Source organism: Panthera uncia, chromosome B1, assembly GCF_023721935.1.
Source record: "Panthera uncia isolate 11264 chromosome B1, Puncia_PCG_1.0, whole genome shotgun sequence".
Lineage (NCBI taxonomy): Eukaryota > Metazoa > Chordata > Mammalia > Carnivora > Felidae > Panthera > Panthera uncia.
The window spans coordinates 118,839,300-118,859,750 of NC_064811.1; the positions used below are offsets into that span (position 1 = coordinate 118,839,300).

General features: G+C 41.4%; 1 protein-coding gene and 1 long non-coding RNA gene across 3 annotated transcripts in view; both read right to left on the reverse strand.

The window, feature by feature from the left end:
• The window catches only part of INPP4B (inositol polyphosphate-4-phosphatase type II B), a 755,730-nt gene extending 750,807 nt beyond the window's left edge, over positions 1-4,923 (reverse strand). For both annotated transcript variants that reach the window (XM_049632225.1, XM_049632223.1), the window contains exon 1: positions 4,719-4,923. The gene's annotated coding sequence lies outside the window, so the exon portion shown is untranslated. The remainder of the gene's footprint in view (positions 1-4,718) is intronic.
• A 9,200-nt stretch (positions 4,924-14,123) lies between these two features.
• LOC125923730 (uncharacterized) overlaps positions 14,124-20,451 on the reverse strand; it is a 107,175-nt gene continuing 100,847 nt past the window's right edge. The window contains exon 6 of the long non-coding RNA XR_007458146.1: positions 14,124-15,501. This is a non-coding gene — a long non-coding RNA (uncharacterized LOC125923730). The remainder of the gene's footprint in view (positions 15,502-20,451) is intronic.

Genomic DNA, 20,451 nt, shown 5'->3' on the forward strand with positions numbered 1-20,451 from the left:
CACACACACACACACACACACACACACACACACACACACACACACACAAAATGAGAACCATCTGAAAGACTAGATTAAGGAAAGGATTGCATTAGGTGACTTTTCTATGGTTAGGGGATACATCTGATTTGCTTCATTGTATTCTGCAACGGTAGTCCCCAGCTTGGTCTAGTTAATGCACATAACTACCTATTTTAAGAACTAAAGTGAAAAGTGAAAGACTCATTTCTGGCAATGGAGGTTTGTTTTAAGTTTATCTATTTGGGGAAGGGTGGGGCAGGGAAATAGAGAGGGAGGGAGAGAATCCCAAGCAGACTCTGCACTGTCAGTGCAGTGCCTGGTTCAGGACTTGCACACACAAACCAGGAGACCATGACCTGGGCCGAAAACAGGAGTCAGATGCTTAACCAACTGAGCACCCAGGTGCCCCTCAATTAAGTTTTTCATGGCGAAAAATAATAAAAGGGTTCCTTTAAATCACTATTACTTAACTTTTCAAGAATCACACTCCTTTTGAAAAACTTAAAAATCTCAGGTTCTCCTTCTAAAGTATTTAAAGTTTATAAATAAATGATATATTAAAAACAATATATGGAAATTTTTAAGAATTCTATTTTTTTATTTTGATCTTTGAAGATATTTTTCAATGTTGTTTTTGCTCCAATAATTCAAAATCAGCATGAGTGGTAAGGCTGACTACATATCCTATAAATGTTTCCATCCTTGGAAATGTTGACAGTAAAGAATATCATTCAGTAGTTTCAATATTAGGCCTGTTGCATTGTTTCATTTTAATACCCAGAAGGACAGGTAAAAATAGATAGACCACTGGATGAAAAGAAGAAAGAAGGGAGAAAGCGAGGTAGAGAAGGAGGAAGGGAGGAATAATTTTGCCTTTAAGGGAAGTGTTACCTCCATCCCCTTGAAATCACTAATTTAGATAATTCCCAAAGGAATCTTTGATCAAAACCACATGATCTAGAAAACTTCTCAAGATTTCCTTTAATCAGCTTAACCAAATGACTACTGCCAGCTGTTTCATTTAGTTCTATCAAGGCTACTCTGAGGCTCTAAGGGCTATTTTGAGGCCTTCACCACAAAATCAGGACACCCAGTTGATATGGCTGCCCAATGCAGAAGACAGATTTACTCAAAATATTCCAATTTAAGAAACTCAGTTTGGAAAATATGATTTAAGAACACATATTATATTGAAACCCAACTCTTCACGCTATGTTGGTATAACATCTATCATGACATCTCAATGTTCAGTAAACTATAAGTTCAGTAAACTTATAGTCAAGGGAATAAAAAGTCTAAAATTGTAACTCCTAGATATTCCACTGGCCTTACAGTATATCATCTATAAAAGGATACTGCTAGGAAATAAGATAGTGGTTACAACTATGCCCTATATAAGAAAACCACTGCAGTTGCAGCTAATATACTATTATATTATATTATATTATATTATATTATATTATATTATGATATCATTATAAAACTTCATAAACATTTTTATAGTATTCCTATTGATCTATGTTCCTATTAATCTACAAGGTAGTGAAAATGTATAAAGTGAATAACAAGTTTTAATTCAAATGACAGTTGTGCCTAAGACCCTGAAGACTCCTTAGAATTTTCTCACATACCTTAGTGTGTTTTCTAGTACATACTGCATTTAAGTTTTGTAAAACAAAGGCTATGTGTGTTTGCACACACAAAAAATGCAATCGTAGCATCATCATTTGGAATTATCTAAAAATAAATGTTTAAGCTGAAATCATTTATCTAATAACCTCATTTCTTAAGCCTAAATATGGAAGTATGTATATTTATGAGTGCATCCTGTAATCAAGGATTATAGAAGTTCTATAATCAAGGATTTCTAATGCAACATAACAAAAAGTAGTAACAAAATGGCCTGTGAAGAAAATTCCCTAGGGCTTTAGAAAGCTAGGAGATGTTGAAAAATTAAACTACAGAATACAGAAGAGACAGACATAGCTTTCAACCGAACATTAACATTTAACTTGAGATTATTTAAAATAGCACATTTCTATCTATTAGAATCCCTATGGTTATGAAAGACAAGGACTTATTCCACAAAGATTACAAAAATTATGATATTTATATATCTAATATTAGTACTGGCTGGGATTGCACACTGTGAAATAAGAAAATGTAATAGATATTTAGTGAGCATTTTACTCACTAATTATGATTTCATAATTTTTTTAACGTTGTATTCTCAGATGTCAGATACCTACTTGGAAACTGACATCCACTTGGTTGCTAAGAGATATGAGATCAGTTTGCATTTTTTTCTGTCTTTAGGAGAATTGCTCTCTTGGGTTTTACCTCAAAGTAGTAAAAGTTAACTCTGTTGCCCATGTGGGGGACTTACGTTACTCAAAGAAACTCCCAAATCTCAAAAAAGAAATGAAATACTCTCTATTTGCACAATTAAAACAAATATGTTTTTTCCCAAGCTTAATGAGTTTCCACTTCATGCATAAAATATAATAGTATTGTTTAACAATCAAATTTAACTGATGAGTTTATGAGTATTTTCACAAAAATCTTATGATAAAGGAAGTCATTGGTCCATTGGCACTCCCAAAGTAAAGCTAAAATCCTACATTTTAAAAGTATTTTCTGCCTATAACTTTGACCATGCTCTTTAAACAGCTAGAGGAACAAGACTAAACTTGGTCTCTCTGGTTTTTCTTATGTTTTATCAAAGACTCAGAAGCAAAACACAGTTATAAATACGTACATTCTAACTGGTCATTAGTTTATCACAAATAAATATTGACTTATTGCTTAATCGAAGAGAACGTTTTTCCAAGATAAAAGCCATATTCTAATCAGTACATGTTTCCTAATGACACTGAGCATCTAGACTCTCTTCACATATAAATTTCATAACCTTTCAAGGACAATCTTCTAAATCACATTTTAAAGAAATATGCTGAAAAGACATTCCATTTCAGCAGTATTTTATATTACTATAAATGCAACAGGTTTAATTTTTAACACTCATGTACTTATCATAAAGCTATTGGTCATTTACTCTGATTTGTTGTCAATGTTGTCCTGGAGTATATTGCCAAGGAACACAAGGTAAGCTTTTCTTTGTCTACTAAGTGAGACAATGCCCACTTGCCCAGTACCCTAACGCCCAACTTCTTGCACACCATCAGCCAGCTGCCCTATTGGTGAGTCTTTGTACCTTATATATGCTGTTTTAGCATGAAGGCATATTACTACCATTTCTTAATGGTACCATTAAGAAAATCCTGTTACAAGCACAGTCTCTGAAATGTAGTTTCACACCAATGAAAGGACTATCTAGTACCATCTTGAGGGGAAGAAGATGAATTTATCCTCTTGTCTTCTAGGCTTTTACTTATTTTATAAAGTCACACTTTTATAAACAAGTTCTGTCATACTGAGAGGAAGGAGATATGCAAAATGCAACACCTGGAGTCATAAAATGTAATGACCTCAAATAACACATCTCAGAAAGAGTGGGGAAGACCTGGCTCCAGAGAAGAAAAAACAGTGGCAAAGGAGCGAATCTGCACCATTAGAACAGGAGTAAAAGAAAACCCTCTTGGCTTTTTCCAGTAAGTTTTGTGCAGCAGCAGCAGCAGCAGCAACAGCCTAATCAATATGCACATCCTCACCCCATAAAACCTCCTGTCCCCAAACAGAAACTGCAGGTCCCTCTCCACCGTGTCCTCAGGGCAGAAACCACCACCCACCCGGAAGGGAGGAGGTTTCCCAGGCACAGGGGAAGGGCAAAAACAGGTATGTGTAGCTCCAGCATCCTCGTCTTCCTCCCAGCTGCAAGCCTGAAAGTCCACTCAGGAGCCAGCCCTAGCTCCTAGGCATCCTTCGGCCTGGGTCCTCCCTGCCAGAGGGGCCGGGAAGGTTGCGCAGCTGGCAGCTCAGTTTTCGGACTCCAAACAATGACCCCCTCCCCCCACCCCCACTCCCCTGTGCCTTCACCCCAGGCCCTCGCTTTCTAACCCCCTTAGTGAGACCCCGTTGGAATAGGACAAGGGATGCTCCGTGGCCAAGAGGAGACGTGCTGGGCTTCTCTGCCCGAATGAGTTGCTGGGGGTAGGATGGGGTGGTCATGGAGAAGGGCCCTTTAGGAAAACCCAGGACATGGGGCAACAGAAACCTCAGCACTAGTCACCCTCGCTCCCACCCCCCACCCCACCCCTCGCCTTAAAGCCGACTTCTCCCGAGGAGGGCGGCGGCAGCTAGGCGGCCGGGATGGGGATAAGAGCGAGCCCGAGGGCCACCATGGCCTCTCCAAAGGGACTGCGCAGGTGGGCGCAGCCCGGGAAGGTCAGCGAGGCCAGAGCTCAGAGTTTCCCGGGGCCCAGAGAGTGTGAGTGTGAACGAGAGGGTGAACCCGCGCGCTCGCCGGGCCGAGGGGCGCTCGGCGGCAGGGCAAGCACGGTGACAGGGGTACCCCGGCCACCAAGGAGAGACAGCTCACCCACCCCTTAGGCGACAGGGCTGGAGAGGCTTATGGGGCTGTGAGACTGGGAAACTTAATACAAAACAGACAGTTCCCCCCTCCAAGACGTGCCCCCACGCTCTCAGACGCGCTCCAACGCCTCCGGAATCACCCACCATCGCCCACGCCACCCTGCAAAAATCCCCACCGAGCCCTCGGATCCCAGGCGGGTAATTACCTCTCCCGGAGGCGGAGTGGGGGGCGGCAGCAGCAGCAGACACTTTTAGCCTGACTTTCCTGCGTTCGCTTGTGAGAGTGTGCGCGCAGAGCAGGAGCTGTAACCTGCTATTTATAGACTGGAGCCTCAGCACCCGGAGCTGAGAACCCGGAGGAAGCGAGCAGGCGGCGGCGGCGCAGGGCGCGGGCCGCGGCTCCCCGAGGCTCCCGCGGCTCCCCCAGGCGCCCGGCTCCGGCCGCGCTCCGCGCTCGCTCCCAGCCCTCCCGCCCGCCCGCCGCGCGCGCCCCTGAGAAGTTGTCACCAGCGCGGCCGCCTCTCCGGCTGCTCACACGCCCCCTGGCACAATTGCTACTTTCTCCCCCCACCCCCACCCTCCCTGCTCCTCTTCCTCCTCCTCCGCTCGTTCCAAGCGGTCTCCTCCCAATGTCACCAGCGGCCCAATAGAGGCGGCGGCGGCAGCCACAGTCTCGCAACTGGCGCAGCTCGCTTCCCGCTACTGATGGAGTGGAGTTGCTACCCCGGCCGCGCTCAGCCCGAAATGACCCAAACACGCTTGCTCCGTGAGCTGGCACCCTGCACCCCGACCCTCTGCAAGCGGGGACGACCGCCCAGCCTGGGCTGCGGGAGCACAGCTGCAAAGTGGTGGTGAGGGGTGACCCGGAGCTGCCACGCTGAGACCGGGCCCAGAGAAACCACAAGGGTCTCAAACCCGCGGGAGGAGGTGCCCCAGACCCCAGCCACTGGCAGCGCCGGCCCAGACTTGGGGTGAGGGGACAGTGGGAGGAGGTGTCCCCGGTGCCCCGGACTTCAGCCTGCCACCACCCTGGGACCCGTCTCTCTTGCCACTCCTCTGCCTTGGCCGGACGGAGGTCTGGCGAGGATGACCTGGGCACTGTCTGGGCTTCCAGTTCTGCGCAGCCCACCGCCAGCCCCCACGTCACGGCTGGTGACCGAGGCCGAGTTGCTCCTAGCCAACGTGTGACACGCCTTTGGCAGCCCGGGTGCGTGGGGACAAATCTGAACTCTGCGCGTTTGGGGTGTTTGGGGTGTCAGGAAAACAGGGTACGCAATCACGCAATCTGAACGGAGACTAAAACTCCCCCACTTCCTAGCCAGCAAGCCCACGGTGGAAGGCATGCAGCCTGGTTATTCCGGGCTGCGGGGTGTGGGGCAAATGAGTCTCTCCATCTGCGCCTTACAGGTGCCACCTGGCGGTTCTCTTGAAGAGGTTTGATCTGAGCTGCTCAAAGGTAATGGTACCGAGCGCCAGTCCACTCAGGCATCCTCAGCCTTTCCTTTTCCTAAAGGCGCTTTAAATTCACATTTTAAATAAAATGGAGTGAGAAAGCTAGTACACATGGGTTACATTTGCCACGCAGGAATCCGGCAGTTGGGATGGTGAAGCCGATTTGGGTTAAGTCCGTACTTACAGCTACAAAAAGTGGGCAGCCCCCAGCTGCCACCCCTTCTGGCATTTGTTGCACCTAGGCAACCATTCACTCCGCAAACATTTAACTGCCACTAGGTTATAATCTTTATCTATGAGAACAGAGACTTTGGTGGTTTGTTTGTTTTCCAACACATTTCCTCAGAGCTTGGAACAATGTGTTACATGCGGTAGTTTCCATAAATGTTTATGGAATAAATTAAACATTGTGGTCCAGAAACTGTGCTCAGCTCATTCTCTCTCTTAGTCCCTGCAGCCTTTCCCTTTCCATCTCTTCAAGGATGAAGAGATTTTTTTTTTTTTTTTTTTTTTTTTTTTTTTTTTTGCTATGCCCAGCCACCATCACAGGTGAGCTAGGAGGAGAAAAGAGGAAGGTGAGGGACTAACAGTCCAGGCAGGCCCTCTGGGGATGTGGATCACACTTGAGCCTGTTATAGTCAGATTTCTCCTGCATGGGGCAGTGCTGAACACACCCATTTGGGGGTAGGGAAGAAAAAAAAGACTCTGTCATACTTGGTGCTTGAAACAATGGATAAATTCTGTTAATAGAGATCTGCTGGCAAGATGATACAACTTTCTCACTGGGCAACAGTTTCAGCCTTTTCTTAAAATACAGAAAAAGAATAACAGAACATTAGGATGCCAGAGCTTTGCTACTAAATTGAAAAGATGTTTAACATATTTGTCCTCTAACTTGAAATGGAGCTCTGTGTGTGTGTGTGTGTGTGTGTGCATGTGTGTGCGTGTTTATGAAGACTGCCACTGTGCCAAAAGTACTAAACTGTTTCTTCTAAAAGACAGAGTTGTAAAATAGATGCAGCTAATGTCTTTATGGAAATGAACACTTAAAGTGAGATATCCAGAAAACCCTCTTACAATTAAAATCCAGACATAGATCATGCTGACCTAGACCTTTTACAGGGCTGCTGAGGAAAATGTGATGTACCTGTGCACATCATTGAGGAAGTTTAAATTCTGTGGAGAAGAGGGCGACAGAGAGAAAGACAGGGAGAGAGAGGGAGAGAGAATGAATCAGATACATGTACCACGTGGCATTTTAAAAATCCATCAATCAGCCTGATAGTTACCTTTTTTAGTCATTTGTTGGTGTTTTCTTTGAATAAGCCTAGAGGATTCAGATGCTTCTATTCTATTATTAAACTCATTCAGCATCCACTTTTACAAACCTTGAACTTTTAGTCACTGTGTCCCCCCAAACATAACTCCAGTTGCCAATGAAGGACAAAATATTTTTCATTTCCTCTTGAAATATCTTTATAGGGCCAAAAGTCAAAAGTGATTCCCCACAGTTACCTTGCTGTCTAAAGCAATAAGTCAAGCCAGGATCTGCAGGGCTGGTGTAACACCTTCCTTTTTAGTGAAGTAATTCATTCATTATTCCTGGAGATTTCTATTTCAAGTGAGATTGGTATGCCCCAAGGAGAACTCTATACTTTTATGATCCTTCACTTTAAAAACCTATAAAAATATAGCACTGAGAATAACAAAGGTTTTTTTTTTTTACCACAGTTACTTTTTTATATTACTGATAACTTTATAGACCAAGTCATGGTTTTCATTCTAATTTTGAAAACTTATGGAAGCTTTGAAAACTTTGAAAACATTGGAAGAGTTAAGCCTTGGTAATCATGCATTAAGGTCATTTTTACATGTGTACATGTGTATATGTGTATTTAAATTAATGGGAAATGTTATTAGAAATGGAAATTTGAGGGGCGCCTGGGTGGCACAGTCGGTTAAGTGTCCGACTTCAGCCAGGTCACGATCTCATGGTCCGTGAGTTCGAGCCCCGCATCAGGCTCTGGGCTGATGGCTCAGAGCCTGGAGCCTGTTTCCGATTCTGTGTCTCCCTCTCTCTCTGTCCCTCCCCCGTTCATGCTCTGTCTCTCTCTGTCCCAAAAATCAATAAACGTTGAAAAAAAATTAAAAAAAAAAAAAAAAAGAAATGGAAATTTGACCCAACTTAACTAAAAGGGAGAAACTATTGGAAAGGTACCAGGCTGCCCATGGAAACCAAAAACAGGAATGCAGCTGGGCATCAGTGACAACTTGGAAATAAGGACATGCCATTAGGACTTTATCTGTCCCTCTTCCCCCACTATGCTGCCTGCTCCATTCTTTCTCTCTCTCCCTCTTATACAGACCTTCTCTACATCTCTGGTATGCAGCAGGTTGCATGGATACTAACAGCTCTTGAACTTCATAGTCTATGTGCCAGCTCCAAATTCTCAAGGTAGTACCATGATTGGCCCAGGTCCTGAGCCCCAGTCCAGACAATCATGGCCAGGAGGTGGAAGTCAAGTTACATTCGCATGGCAGCGACTATAGTAATCAGGGCTGGTAGTGATGTGTTGAGACACGAGGGAAAGGACAAAAATCCCCAGAATGTGGAGAGGAGTATAGGTCATTCATGATCACTGTTAACTCCTAATCCTTGTTGTTCCATGAAAACAAAAGGCACAAAAGGCAGAAGAAACATAAGGAGCAGTGACATCTGTATGAATGCATATGGATGTTTAAATACTGAGTGAGGTAGAATGTCTCTTGATGATGGTGGTGCTCTAAGATGGCTTGTCCTAGTAGAAGTAGTTGTATATGGTTTTATGATCTCTCAATGTGGAACTGGATGAGCATGAAGAAGGAAATCAAGTATTTCACAGACAGTTTACTTTAGCTTCGTTTATCATGGCAAATTAAATCAGAGATTTTTTTTTAAATGAAGGAAATGACTGTGGTAGCATTTACATTTATTGAAGATAAACATTCTGCTCTCTCATTTACATAATAGCTACATTTCTAAAATGTCTATAAATCATATATTTAAAAGCAAAGCATATTTCAAACATAATAGGGTGGTGAATCTTAACATGTTTGTGGTCATGAACTCCTTTGAGAATCTGAAGAAAAATGTGGACTCTCCCCAGAAAAAAATATGAGCAGATGCACACACATTTGTGGGGAGATGATATATGACATATTTATATTAGTCCCCTCTTATATATGGTTTCGCTTTCCACAGGGTCAGTCATCTGGTCTGAAAGCAGGTGGTCCTCCATATGATGTATTACCAGAAGGTCAGTATTAGCCTAATATTGTCACCTTGCCTACAGCATTCACCTCACTTCATCTCAGCACATAGGATGTCATCATCTCACATCAGCACAAGATACCACAAAAAGAAATCTGAGAGAGACGGAGACCACATTCACATCACTTTTATTACAGTATGTAATAATTGTTCTATTTTATTCTTATTTATTGTTGTTAGCATTTCACTGTGCCTAATTTATACATTAAACTTTGTCATAGGCTTGTATGTATAGGAAAAAACATAGTACATATACAGTTCAGCACTATATATATATATATATATATATATATATATATATATATATATATGCCAGGCTGCTCTATATATATACAGGTACCGTGTGTGTGTGTGTGTGTGTGTGTGTGTGTGTGTGTGTGTGTGTGTAGTTTCAGGCATCCACTGGAGGTCTGGGAAGTATCTCCTAGGGATACTGGAGGTCAAGTGTATGTGAGATCTGAAACCTTAAATATCATGTTTCTTTTTCCTTCCTTCAATCACCCCCATTTGAACAAGCAAAACAAAGACTCTAGATTCTTTAACAAAAGATTCAAATTCCTGGTAAGTATAAGCCAAAAACTTAGTTGGGGGTAGGGTTTGCTGGAGCCTGTGTGAACCTATGGAACAAGTCCCCTTCATAGCCACTCCTGCCCTGAAGGAGATATAAATGATCTGTAGGTAAGGAAAAGAAAACAGAGTTCTTAGACAGGTGGGAGAAAATTGTGATGTCGGAAGGATGTTATATTAATTTGCTAGGACTATTATAGCAAAATACCACAGACTAAGTGGCATAAAAGAAACAACAGGCCATGATCAAGATGATGTCAGGGTTGGTTTCTCTTAAGGCCTCTCTCCTTAGCTTGAAGATGACCATCCTCCTCCATGTCCTCACATGGCCTTACCTCTGTGTGCACACCTCTGGTGTCTCCTCGTGTGTCTCAATTTCTTCTTCTTACAAATACCAGGTTGGGTTAAGCACCACCCTAAGAGCTTCATTTTAACTTAATCACCTCTTTAAAGACCATTCCTCCATATACAGTCACATTCTGAGGTACTGGGCTTAGGGCTTCAACATGTTAATTTGAGAGGACACAATTCAGCACATAACAGATATGTACTGCATCACACTCCTGGAAGAGTCTTAGGGTAGAGGTGGGACAGAGATTTCTCCTTTATGTTAACAGGGCCCAAGAGTAAAGAAATTTGTATCCAGCTTTCCCTTTGGAGTATTTTGAAAATCTCAGTCTTAATAGAAGAACCCAGAACAAAATGGTGTAAAGTGGAAATATAAATGTTAGTATGCCTTATCTAGATCCTGAAGGGCTGAGGATTATGGCCTGTCCAGCCCCCTGGGTAGTCTCATGGTGCCTACTTAGTAAGCATTGGGCCTTTGTGAGCTCCAGAAGGCCTGAAAGTTAGCTGGGACAGTGAACCAACCAACAGGCCATGGGAAAGGCTACCTGGAAGGGCAACCACACACAATACCAAAGAACAGTGCAGCCTGTTGACTGGTGTGCAGAGATGTGGCTACAATTCCATGGCATTGCACATACCAGGCATGGGACCAATCAATAGTTTGAGAATAGTCAGTGCCTGTTCACTAGAGCCAAGTTATGCTTTCCTCACACCCAGAGAACAGAGAGACCAAGTCACGTCTTTAGAAAAGAGAGGTGTTGAGAGAGGTCATCAACACCCAGACATGTCCCCCAATGTCACAGTGCTTCATGAGTCTCCTCTGGACCAGCAAGCTACCCCACAGTGAGGGAAAAGGAGGAAAAGAGAGAGAGAAAGCAACAGAACCTTAAACTGGATAAGTTGTAAACCAGGATACACTCAATTAATAGAATTGAGAAAACTAAGTTAAGCACCTAACAAGCAAATAGGTGCTTATAAGTTAATTGTATTAGAAAAATTATGTTCCACTTTTTTATACCTGAGATTTAAAGACTCTACTGACTTTTAAGAATATATCCTTTATACTTCTTGTTTTTAATGCATTTTCAGGAAGTGCACCGATCTCTCAGAATAGCCATTTATGACTCCAGATTGAGAATATTTGCCCCAAGGGATCTGGTTCTTTAAATCTGGTTGTGTGAAAAATCTTTTTAACAACAACAACCGGCTAATATATACAATTTTCCGCTAACGTATTATTTGAAATTCTATTTTCTTAAAGAGAGGCATGTCTGGAATTTACAGCACAATAGCTCACATGATTATGTTTAGTAAATGCCAGGAAAAAAACAGAATTATAAATGGAGAAATTACAGACAATCATTGGGTAAAGATAGCTATATTTGAGCAGTAGAGAGATCAGAGGTGACAGTATTATGAGTTTCACTTCAAGAAATATAAAGCATTAAAAAAAACGGAAGTCTTCAAAAGCAAAAATACCTCAATTGTTTTTCTTCCTTGTCCATTTTCAACCAAACATTTTATTACTTAATAATGTCACTAGTGGCATAAAATGAAGGAGAAACTTACATATCAGACACATTTGTAAGAAATGTTTGTGGTAATCAGTGGCACTGATTGGAGCAGCCTGTACTTTCCAGAGCTAAGCCCACTACCTGAATATTTTGTTACATTTTGTTCATTGGTGTCTCGTTCCACACTTAAACAGAAAAATATATCCCTCTCACCTTGTTTTCAAAAATTTCTGTACATACAATCTTCCTGACAATTTACCGTGGTAGGTCTCTTTTCCATGGAATAATCAAGTTTTACCATCTCCTAGTGACCTGATTTAGGCTGGAATAAACCAATTTTGATCACCAAAGCAAGTCAGAATTGTGTCTAACTGTATCTCCCAGTAAAACCTGTAATCTCTGGAAATGCTCTCCATTAAGATGTCATTTGTTCCATCAAGATACAATTTGTGCTTCAGGATCAGACAAATTTGATTTCATCTTAGTGCTCCCATTTATCAGCTGTGTGATCTATGACAAGTGCCTTAAAATTTCTGAGTTTCTTCTTCCTCATCTATAAAATGGGGATAATAGTACCTACCTCACAAAGTAACCATGAAAATCCTCTGAGACACTGTAAGGACAGGACATGAGCTGGAATCTATTTTTCACAACTTATTTATCATCAAATCTCCCCTTGCCAAGACTAAAGAAGATGGACATGGAAGAGGCAAAATCAGCTTCACTGTGAAAACTAATTTATATGTTCTAGGCTAGCTATTTCACATTACCTATGACTAGACATTTGTAACAGAGCTATTGATCAGCAACCATGAAAATGAACACAGTTCTGAAGAATCTGGCTAAGGTCTCTCCCATCTGAGAGAATTTTCCAGAGAATTTCCCACATACTAAGTCGAGAGTGCCATGAAAATTAGGAAACAGGAGAAATCAAATCTGGTGGGAAGGATAAGAAAAATTTTCATGAAGTAGGTGATGTTTGATATGAGGCATTTCAGGAAACATAAATGGCAAGAATTCCACAGGGAGACACCTCAGCACAGGGACAAGTGAAGTCTACCTATGAAAACTCTCATCTTTCAGGGTCTGATTAGAACATCGTCTACCCTGAGAAGACCAACCATTTAATCTTGTTCTATGTTTCCTCCACACTGCGAACCTGCCTCAGTTGTATCATTTACTGCACTGGATTTGTTGACACATGTGTCTCCTTCACTGGGTCACAAGCTCCACCTAAAAGTACAAACCATGTTTTACTTAACTTTATGTAACAGATGTTAAGGTTCCAGAAAACCGAGAATTTAAGGCTTAGGGAACTTTGCATTTACCTATTTTTAAGTCAAATTATATCCAACCTGAACCTCTCATTTCACTTGCTGAAAAATCTGTCAGTTCTTAGGATCTACTTTACCTCTTTTGGACCTTCTGTCAGGAGCGGGGGGGGTCACTTGGTCCTGAGGCATCTTCAGACCCAGGATTTTCTCAGCACTTCTGCATTCCTTGCGGGGTCATCAGGAACTTTGGACCTCCCCTTGGCACATGAAGATCATGGGATATCATGGCCCATCCATCTAGAACCTTCTTCTGTCAATGCTCTCTAACATGCTACCCCAGGCTGAGTGTAGAACTTCTCTGTGATGTGCCACGTTTGAGGCACTTCAGAATGTATTTCAGTATATCTACTTTCTCTCCCTTGCAGATTAACCTCTAAGGAGGAAGAAAGACAAGCACATACATTTTCCTGCCCTTTTCTCATTTCCTGTCCTTTCTCCCCTCCCAGTTTTCCACTTCCCTACCCTGTGCACCATGGCTTCTATATCATATCCTCCTCTTTCTCTGGTGGCAATTGTGCTCTTCTTTCTTGGGACAATAATTCTGGAGAAAACACAGAGAAATAATTGAAGAGAAAATGAAGAGAAAATTCATCTGTGTTATTTCAAAAATATTATCCTATGTTATACAAATAGATGAATGAGTATGGTAATGTACATGCATGTGTACATTTTTGAAGACTTGAAATTTCAGAGTAACTTTTCTTTTTAATATATAATGGTATATTACTTTCTACAACATATCCAGATAAATAGGAAGTTACAGATTTTCTTCTTTGTAAATAGAATGTAAGCTTTTTGTGCAGAAGGCATTGCAATATTCTCTAAGGTGAAAGTGGAGAAATCATTATAGATAGCTCAAAAATGTTCTTCCTTTGAAATACTGCACTTATGGGCAAATAAGATCATTTGAAACCTTAGGAAATGGGTGAGAAAATTCATCAATGTGAAAAGACAACCAAAGACAACCATTTTATTTGGTCTAAAATGAAGTAACATTTTATAGGACTGAATTTCAGCTTCATGAAAGTTATAAAGAAAACAAATGAGTCACTCATTTTATGTTAAAAATCTCCCTAAGTTAGCCTTTTCTGGTTTTGTAACCAAAAGCTATAGCTGGGAGTAGATTTGAGTATTTTTTTTATTTTTTATTTTTTTTTCTTTTTGATTTCGTTTAATATGAAATTTATTGTCAAATTGGTTTCCATACAACACCCAGTGCTCATCCCAACAGGTGCCCTCCTCAATACCCATCACCCACCCTCCACTCCCTCCCACCATCCATCAACCCTCAGTTTGTTCTCAGTTTCTAAGAGTCTCTTATGTTTTGGCTCCCTCCCTCTCTAACCTTTTTTTTTCCTTCCCCTCCCCCATGAGAAATTTCTGATAAGTTTCTCAGGATCCACATAAGAGTGAAAACATATGCTATCTGTCTTTCTCTGTATGACTTATTTCACTTAGCATAACACTCTCCAATTCCATCCATGTTGCTACAAAAGGCCAGATTTCATTCTTTCTCATTGCCACGTAGTATTCCATTGTGTATATAAACCACAATTTCTTTATCCATTCATCAGTTGATGGATATTTAGGCTCTTTCCATAGTTTGCCTCTTGTTGAAAGTGCTGCTATAAACATTGCGGTACAAGTGCCCCTATGCATCAGCACTCCTGTATCCCTTGGGTAAATCCCTAGCAGTGCTATTTCTGGGTCATTTAAAAAAAAAAAAACCTTGATAAAAGGGGGTAACTCAGAAGTGAGTGGAAGCAGGGAGCAGGTAAACACCACTACTTTAATACTGTGAACCTTTTATCAAGTTCTCCAAATGGAGGATGAATATGAACCTTGTGGTCAGATTACTTTTCATTTTGGGGGAAAAAGTCCTTTGCTGGGTTTTTGTAATGGTAAAGCCAAAAAGAATATTATTCTACAATGGGATGTTCAAAACAGTGAGGAAGCAAAATAGCTCTACATAACAACAAAAAAAAGTTGTCTTCATTCTAGGCCCTAATAAAGTCTCTGAAGATGATTATGTTTCCTGGAGGGGGGCTTTGAACTGGGGGTTAGGAGTGGTGGGTGAGAGAGAAAATAGATCTTTTTCTTGCTGGATCTCAGAAGATTGTGGGGCAACTGAACTCCAGGCAGGGATCCCGTGATCAAAGGCACTTCTCTTTCAAAGATTCCAAATGCATCATGTGGGCGGACTAAGTAGCATCTCCTCTCCACCCCATTATGTCTCTATCCCCACATCCCAGCTACCTTATAGAAGGATGAGGCCTTTATATCTTAGAAGTCCTAAGAAGTCATCTTTTGTTTGTTTGTCCTCCTCCATTGTTACTCCTTTTTGTACCCACCATTCATCTGAGAAATGTAGTTAAACCGAGTAGCAGGATCTTCACTGAGCATTGGTGACTTTGTTCTCTCCCAGAGTGGATCAGGAGGACAGCAACAACATGGAAAAGCCAGCCTGGAGTTAGAATCAGAAAGTTAATTGGTTGAGAGGACTCTCCAAACCTGAAGAATTTGTAGGATATATAAGCATTCTTTGGATCAAAAAAAAAATGCTGGACTTCCAAAAATCAAATGGGATACAAGCTCCAATGATTCATAACTGTTCGTTGTAGGTATGATCCTCAAAGACTGGAAAAGCCATACACATCTGGATGATATTCACAAAAAACAGAAGTACCCTGGGCAGACATGAAATACTAGAAATGTGCGGTGTTGACCTGTCTTGTGGGTTTCCTCTCTGTTTCTCTCATTTTTTTTTCTGCCAGAGAAGCCACTGGCATTGCTGCTACTGGGGTCCTGGTCACCTTTTACTGGACAGCTATAAATGGAGGAATGAAGAAAACTTGGTGGACACTGCCACCAGAACCACAGTCTTTCTTCTGAATCGTCTCTTTGATCATTAATATTTCTCAGTAAGTTTCATTGTCTATGGTTCTTTTTGGAAGTTCCCCTTTCTCCTCCTACCACTAATTGAATTATCTTCTGTATTCTCATTAGTCCAGATTGCAAAGGATAGCAATTGACTGGATAACAGATTGGGGCAATTCATCTATCTCCCATTAAGAAGAGAGCCTCTTGTAGCAGGCTACCTCATGTATTGCTGACCAATATATGCTTAGGCTAACCATCAGGTTGCATTAGATCAGGTGTCCATAGTTCTCTATAGAGTATAAAGGGCATTGCAGGATTATTTCTGAGAGGAGGTAACTGAGCATTTCAGATTGAGAGAGATATTGGGCACCAGTCTAGTAAAAGTCCATAGTGAAACAAATATGCACATTCAAATACATAAGAAAACAGCATTTGATGAAAACATATACACATACAGTTAAATAGGTTTCTGCTAAAGATCATTAAATCAAAGAAAGAGGTTCAGTACTTGTCATCACTACAGACACACTTTACAGATGGGGTTAAGCCAACATGGCAACACGAAAGTTGAATCTATTGCTGTCCAGGTCAAATTCCTAATATGTGATTCATTGTTGAGCCTTGTCTTTCTAAAATAAGGAAAACACTGGCCAGTTTTTGTTCAGCTTTTTATAATAAAGCATGCAGTTGTGGCTTATATTAGTTGCAAAAGAGAAAGCATACTATGTGAAATAGTAAACCACAGCTTGATTGTCCTTTGATAATCTACATTGCATGGATGCTGCAGTTTATTTACACAAGTATTGATGAAAGGCTAACTTTTTATTATACACAAACCAATTTAAACCATTCTTAAAAATGAATTTAAAAAGTCATCTTTGCTTGCACAATTACACAATTACATGGTTTTCAGCAATCTCTAAATGTTTCTTTCTTTAAAATTCCCTTGGAACACGGTTATTTTTATATTACCTATAGATAGGATTTTTTCTAGCAATTTGACAAATAAAATTAAAGTCAAATTTTGACTTTCTTCTATCTCAATGTCAGACAATACCCCCATTCAAAATGGCTTAGTGGTATAAAATAAAAGGCTCAAAATCGATATTGCAAGGACCTACTTTATCAGGTCCCCTGGTTCTCAGCCACTGTTTCTCTCTCTCCTTATGTTTGGAGCCATTTGACACCCTGGCATGGGCTCAGTCATTTCTCAGGTCCAAAGGCCCTTGGTGGGAAGGATCTGAGGACAGCCATCCCCCACTGGAGGGACCAGCTTCAAGACACACTTTACTGTTCATCCTTCTCAGAGCCTGTATACAATTTTCCTGACTTGGATTTTTCTTGTTTCTAAAACCCAGAATTAAAAACAACTTTTTGAAAAATTGACTCTATGTCTTAAAAATGGGTCACTGAAATTTATTGGATTTAGCTTTCATTTTTGACATCAATATATCTTACCAGGACATCCAGGTCTACTCTCTGTTCACTGGGTCCATAATTATAGACATGGTATCCATGTAATGGAGCAGCATGATATCCTGGGGATAGGTGAAGTGCTTAACAAACCCATGAGCCAAACGAGAAGGCAGCAAACTATGGCTTAGAGGCCACATCTGCCCTGCAGCCTGTTTCTGTAAAGCTTGCAAGCCAAGAATGATTTTTATTTGTTAGGTTGGTTTTTAAAAAGAAAGAGGAAAAAGAATATGCATTAGAGACCATATGTGGCATACAAAGCCTAATATATTTACTATTTGACCCTTTCTAGGAATAGTTTGCCAATCCCTGAACTAAATTACTACAGAGCCAGAGAGTTGATATAGTCCTCAGTCCATTGCTGTCCCTGCTATTTAAAGGAAACTGTTTTTGTGGTCTCTCCTTATTGGGGTATTTAATCTAGGAAAAGAATTTGCCAACTTAACAGTTCCATATCAAGAATCAGAGTCTGTGTTGACTGCAGAAAATAAACCACATATAAAACAGCAGCCCCACTTGGAATCACCTTCTCATTAAGTTTCTGATAATCCATTAATATTGTTCCCCAAACCCATCCATCTTCTCACTGGTCAGGCAGGAGAGCTTAATGAGGATGGGGGTAACTGGGAAATGTAACAGAAATTATTATTCCTACCTTCCTCAAGCGTTTTATAGTAACATTCATCTCTACAACCCCTCCAGCTGCATGGCATTTTTTTAGGTTGACTATTATGGCAACACCTTGGCACAGAGGCTTCCTTTTGCCCGTCCGGAGCCTTCACTCCATGGGCCAGGAAGCCAACATGTAGATGTTGACAAGTCTGTTCCAGCTATACCTATGAAAACCAGGAAAGTAGCTATGGAATGATTCACCAGTAGGTCCCTGTTGACTCACTGTGAAAGGAACCCAGACCAAATATCCACTGATACTCTCTGAACTTCAGTAAGCCTCCTCTGTGTAGTGGGCCACAACAGCATTCTGGAATCAACATTAGCTCGAGCCCATGTCAATTAATCCTGCAAAGGTCTGGGTGGCTCCTTTCTCCCAGGCAAAGCCATTTTCCTGAGAGGTGGCTGCAGGTCCTTTTCAGGGGAAGACCAGGAACAGTGCTCATGGCACTATTGTAGGATACTTGCTCATTCATTTCTGGGCTTGGGTCTATGAACTGCAAAAGGGCTATAACTCATAATTACAGTTACTCAGGTCACCTAGAATTTAGCTTTTTTTTTTAGTTTCAGTTTATGCAGATCAAGGAGCATGATAACGGTCCTGCACATTCCTATCCCTGGCAGTCAGACCCTGTGATATCTCTCTAGCTACCTATTAGGGGAACCACATCCATCTGCCTCTGTCTTGGGTCTGTCATTGTAGCATCCCCTGCACTTTGCTGCCTGGGACCCCATCAACCCCAGAAAAGTCAGGAGCCCTATCCTTTAGCAGCAACTCCTATGGTCTGGTCTGGCCTGCAGAGAACAGCCACTCTGATGATTTTTAAGGTGTTTCTTTATTAACACAGTGCCTCACTGTAGAAAAGTGCCCTGTAGTCTGTCTCATGAGACATAACTAAATGTAGATGAGTGATTTGTATATCATAAACATACCCTAATATTTCTTTATCTTTCCATCCATTTCTCTACATTATCCCAAGAAATTTCTGGTAACATAGCTTATACATTGGCTACCACCATACCAACAATTCTGTCAAACATTCTGAGCTACTCAAGTGAGCATATTGAACATGGAATCCCTGGCAAGTGCACCCAATGCAAAATAACCAACCCAATCTAAAATTACTCTTCTCTCTTCTTGGTCTGACACCCTTGGAATCCATTCCCACACATATTGCAGGTTTTTGCCATTGCAACTGAGCAAAATCTTGTGATTCTTTTTGTTGTATAAATCTTTTCCCTCCAGCTTTGACTTTGTATTTGCCACCACACTCGCATGCCGGGATTTATTCTATATGCCTCTAAGGCAATGTTGGGGTATAGACACACAGAGAGCTGACAACTTCTGCTAACTTAACTCCCTCCAGTGAAGTCATCACGTGGCCCTCTGGCAAGAAAAGAACAGCCTCCTAAAACAGGAAACAAGTTTGCTTTTGCTTTCAAGGAACATTTGATGGAATATGGGCTTTTAAGGTACTCAGGGACATATGAATCTACCACATTCCATATCTCAGTTTTCTTGGCCCCATTCATCCTGATAAATGCGCTAGGGTTCACACAAGAAACATGAAGTGTATGAATCCACACTGTTACGCAGTTCAGAAACCTGAAGGATCAGACTGTGGTTCTATCTTTTGGTTCTGTCCATTGAACAACTACAAGACAGAAGAGAGGCCTGCAGACAGCCATGGAAGTTCCTCGATTCTCTGACCATACTTAAGCAGAGCACTTTATATTTCATTTTATCATTTGTCCTTTAAGTTATCTGGAGCTGATAGAAAAATCTACCCCACATACTCACAACCCTCCCTGCATTCCTTAATCCTCGCATAATTACCAGCATCTCTTAAGCCACCAGAACATTGTCATTGATAGGCTTCTTATTCTGAACAACCCCAGGTGATGAGGTACTACATCACCAGTCCGTACCAGTGTCTATTTTATGATACCAACAGATTCTTAGCCGCCTTCAGTTCAAACCAGAGAGCTAACTAATCTCAGAATTTCACTCCTTGAGAGCCAGTTGCTTGCAACCACAACAGCCTGTGAGGGTTCAGTTATAGAGAATAAAACCTACTCTAGACCATGCCAGCAGAAAGAAATTTGTTTTATTGGGTATTAAGTGGCTTCTCAAATTGTTTATAAACTGAAGAGACTTTAGTCTGATCTTCCAGGAGAGGAAACTTAAGTCCTGAGCAGAACTGCTGCTGCCCTGGCCATAATCAAGAAGTGGCCTGATGAATCAAGAAGTCGTGGTGACAGCTGCTAGCTCAAGATCAAAGCACTTGCACTTCAATCTGCACCAGCAAAAATAGGAGGCTCATGTCATGTTTCCCTCCACTCTTACTTTAGTTCTGGATTTAAGTCTTATGTAAAGGCATCTGGTTGACAG